The 4,620-nt window shown below is 35.5% G+C and overlaps 1 protein-coding gene across 1 annotated transcript in view; it reads left to right on the top strand.

The window, feature by feature from the left end:
• LOC106877625 (RNA polymerase II subunit A C-terminal domain phosphatase SSU72) overlaps positions 1-4,620 on the top strand; it is a 44,572-nt gene that overhangs the window by 12,769 nt on the left and 27,183 nt on the right. The gene's annotated exons all lie outside the window — the stretch shown is intronic.

Here is a 4,620-nt window from a genome sequence, read left to right as displayed (position 1 = left end):
ATATATATATATATATATATATATATATATGATGATCGCCGTCCACTCGTGACCGAGAAAGATCATTGCCAACCTTCAGGAACATTCTGCGCTCTTGTACTAACTTACATTTTGCATTTACGGCTCCGTTGGTGGCTAATGAGCCCTGCTCTTGATAAATATATGATATGATATATATTATCATATATATATATATATATATATATATGTGTGTGTGCATGTATATATATGTGTGTGCATGTATATATATGTGTGTGCATGTATATGTATGTATATATATGTGTTTGTATGTATATATATGTGTTTGTATGTATATATATGTGTTTGTATGTATGTATATATATCTGTGTATGTATATATATCTGTGTATGTATATATATGTGTATGTATATATATATATCTGTATATATATAAATATGTGTATGTATATATATAAATATGTGTATGTATATATATATGTGTGTGTGTATGTATGTATATATATATATATATATATATATATATATATATATATATATATATATATATATATATATATATATATATATATATATAAACACACCAGCATCGGTTGTCAAGCGATGCTGGGAGACAAACACAGACACACAAACATATACACACACATACATATATATACACATATACGACGGGCTTCTTTCAGTTTCCGTCTACCAAATCCACTCACAAGGCTTTGGTTGGCCCGAGGCTATAGTAGAAGACGCTTGCCCAAGGTGCCACGCAGTGGGAATGAACCCGGAACCATGTGGTTGGTAAGCAAGCTACTTACCACACAGTCATTCCTGCGCCTTTTTTTAAGAGTTCATATATCTATAGGTGAAGAGTAAATTGTGACCTTCATGGCTTTCCTAAGTAGGTTAGTGTGTTTGGAAGACATTATTGGTTTATGAGTAACTTCCTGTCATTAGTGAACATCTGTTCAATTATAGACCAGTCTGCAGTGCTTAATCGTCTAGTGTGTTTATATAGGTGTATGTATGCTATATAATTTACAAGAAGGTTCTGTATGTATGTGCAAATACATGTCACTAATCTATTAAAAACCATTATGAAACTGTCAGCCACTTAACTAGGAAATTTTGTCCCATGAATCTAGAGTTGTGTGTATGGTGGGTATATATATGTGTGTGATATGTATCATAATGCATATTTACATATGCCAGCTGCTTGTTAAACCATCCAACTTATGCCAGCATGAAAGGAGGACGTTAAATGATGTATAATATGTAGGAACACAAAATGAAGATAAGAGTACTCAATACTGAAAGTAGAGTGATGTGAAAGTTGAAGCTTTATAAATTGCTCCTCAGGTTTTAGTAAATTATATTACAATTCAATAGAAGCTGAAACTTATATATGTATGTTCTTTGTTTAAAAAATATCACTTTTATTTTTTTTACTTGTTTGTCATTTGACTGTGACCATGCTGGAGCACCGCCTTCTGCCTGATAGTTCAAAAGATGATACTTGAAATTTTATTAGAAATGTTTCAGTTTTCAAGTTATTACTTTGTGTTAATTGTGCTGCACAGAATTTTGTCAGTGAACAGGTCGCGGTCTCAAAGCGACGAAAATATTTTGACAAATTAAATTTAAATGTTGAAGTGAACCTAACGGTTTTTGTGTGTTATTTTAAATGGCTTACAAACACCTTCCACGCTGCAATTGTTTTTGTTCCAGCACACGATCTCAGATCAGGTCACTTGCTGTGCAAGTACATCTCTGTAATTTTTAAAATGAGAGTATCTGAAATAAACTGAACTACTCGCACAAACGAGAATACTAAAAGTGAATCCAACTGCTCTCAAAAAAGAAAGGCAGTGCCCCAGCATGGCCGCTATCTAATGATTGAGACAAAAGATAAAAGATACATATGTGTGTGTATCTTCCTCTCTTACTTTGTCCTTCATTCCTCCCCCTTTTTTAAATTTTATTTACTGGCTGACAGCTGGTTATTTTTCCTTTGTCTATATCTACCACAATGTCAATCACCCACTTATCTAATACAACCTATCTTTATAATATTTACTCTTCCGCCTCTCTGTCTCTCTCTCTCACAACTCTGATCCCTCAACTACCACCTGACATAATTAGCAAACAAAACATGACACAGGCTTTATAGGACATATTTTTGTTCAAAGTTGATGATTCATGCAAGTTTCTTTTACTCGCTATCCTTTGAAGCAACTCTGCGCGTGTGTGCAAACACACAAATCCTTTGTACATATATCTACCTATAGATACTTCTGTGTGTGTGTATGTATGTGTATTCTGTTATTTTGTTGCTTTGTTCAGTCATTTGACTGTGGCCATGCTTGGGCATTGCCTTAAAGGGTTCTTAGTCACGGAAATTGACCCAAGGACTTATTCTTTGTAAGCCTAGTACTTTTTCTTTTGTTAAACCACCAAGTTACAAGGACAGAAACACACAAGCATTAGTTGTCAAGCGATTGTTGCTTGACACACACACAATGGGCTTCTTTCAGTTTCCATCTACCAAATCCACTGAGGCTATGGTAGAAGACACTTGTCACAAAGTGCCACACAGTGGGAGAGAACCTAAATCCACATGGTTGGGAAGCAAGCTTCTTACCACACTGCTACACCAGCGCCTAGCTTCTTACCAAAAAGCCATACACACACAGAACAGAGAAATGCAGATATATCAAATACCATACACCAAGAATTTTTGATTTATTAAAATCATCTTTGCCTCTGGAGAATGTATCATAATTACCAAATGACAATTAAGACCAAGTGTTAATTGTCATTTGGTAATTTGGAAAGGAGAGATGATCTCGAGAGGCAAGGATTCTCCATTGCTGATATGCCATTAAGGAAAAAGGCACGATTACTGCCTGGGGGTAAGCGGAAAATTGTGAACGTATGTGTCTGACTCAGTGATCTCCAGTAGCTAATGGACTTGGACTTACAATTATGGCCTTGGTAATTTACTTAATTTAATCAGAAATGAGTTATACCTATACTTATTTGTGTATGGGTGTATATGCATTTATATTATTGTGTGTGTGTATAATATATAGTGAATAAAAACAAATGGATATTTTAAAACAGCACTACATATGTTTCAATAGCACGATTTGCCTCAAGTACAAGTCCGTTGCATAATTTATTGGATAGCATTATGTAGATTTGTATTGTTACATAACCATTCCATTTCTTCAGGTGATATATGTAAAATTACATACATGACATATATCATATCATCATCAGAACATAAACGCTGACAAAATACTGCTAATCATTTTGCCTGGTGTGCTAATGATTCTGCTAGTTCACCACCTTAGATAATTGTAACATATTGAGCCCAGTTAATTCATCTCAGTCTACTTTTTTACAAAGCTTTATATACCAAGTAAAAATTGGAAAAGGACTTAACCCTTTGCTCCTCCTATGTATTATGTGTGTTGCTCACGACTTATTTACCCTAGTGTCCATGTATCATATATGACACACTTTCCCAATTTTGTTTCAACCACCAAAGTAACTTGAAACTTATGCAAGGAAAACTTTATATTACTCAGAACCTATGAAACAAGGGCAAACTAAATTCTGCAAACAGGAGTGGAATTTTAGGGCAAACTTATGAAAATACTCTAACGTAAATAAATATCCACTTACGCAATTTTGTGAGGATGTATGTTGTTTTATAAACTAAGCAATCTATATATATAATTATCTCTGTTCTTTCCTCTCCCCAGAAGCTTTCTCTTTTGTAATACTATCCAGTTGGCTAAGTTTCTCGTCAATTATTTGTTATGACAAGGTTGTGTGTATGTCTTAGGTCATGCTACAGTTAAAGACTGGGTATATTTTGAATGACTCATTGTATAACTGCTTTCATCGTCTACAAACAACAAAATTAACATTTCCATGCATGACTTGAGGTTTACATAAACCGGTGTGTTGAGGGGGTTACATTATCTTGTATGTCTCTCTATAGCCCTTTAGCATTCAGATTAATCTGACCAACCAAATGCTTTTCAACCACATTGTTTTGAATTAATCATGTATTTATTATCTCATAGCTTCAGGATTTTGACGTGGCCCTTTATTTTGTAGGCTAAGATATTGAGTAGCCAGATCTGGCTAGTTTGAATATAAAGCAGGTAGAATATTAGGGTTAGATGTGGCCAGTTTAATTGCTAAAGTTTTCTTCATTAGCAGGTGTGTGTATGTGACAGCATATATATATATATGCGCAGGAGTGGTTGTGTGGTAAGTAGCTTGCTTACCAACCATATGGTTCCAGGTTCAGTCCCACTGCGTAGCACCTTGGGCAAGTGTCTTCTACTATAGCCTCGGGCTGACCAAAGCCTTGAGTGGATTTGGTTGATGGAAACTGGAAGAAGCCCGTCGTGTATATATATATATCATCATCATCATCATCATTGTTTAACGTCCGCTTTCCATGCTAGCATGGGTTGGACGATTTGACTGAGGACTGGGGAAACCGGATGGCAACACCAGGCTCCAGTCTGATTTGGCAGAGTTTCTACAGCTGGATGCCCTTCCTAACGCCAACCACTCAGAGTGTAGTGGGTGCTTTTACGTGTCACCCGCACGGAAACGGCCACGCTCG

Source organism: Octopus bimaculoides, chromosome 25, assembly GCF_001194135.2.
Source record: "Octopus bimaculoides isolate UCB-OBI-ISO-001 chromosome 25, ASM119413v2, whole genome shotgun sequence".
Taxonomy (NCBI): Eukaryota; Metazoa; Mollusca; class Cephalopoda; order Octopoda; family Octopodidae; genus Octopus; species Octopus bimaculoides.
Note: the sequence above shows the minus strand (reverse complement) of the source record. Positions and strands in the feature narration are given on the sequence as shown.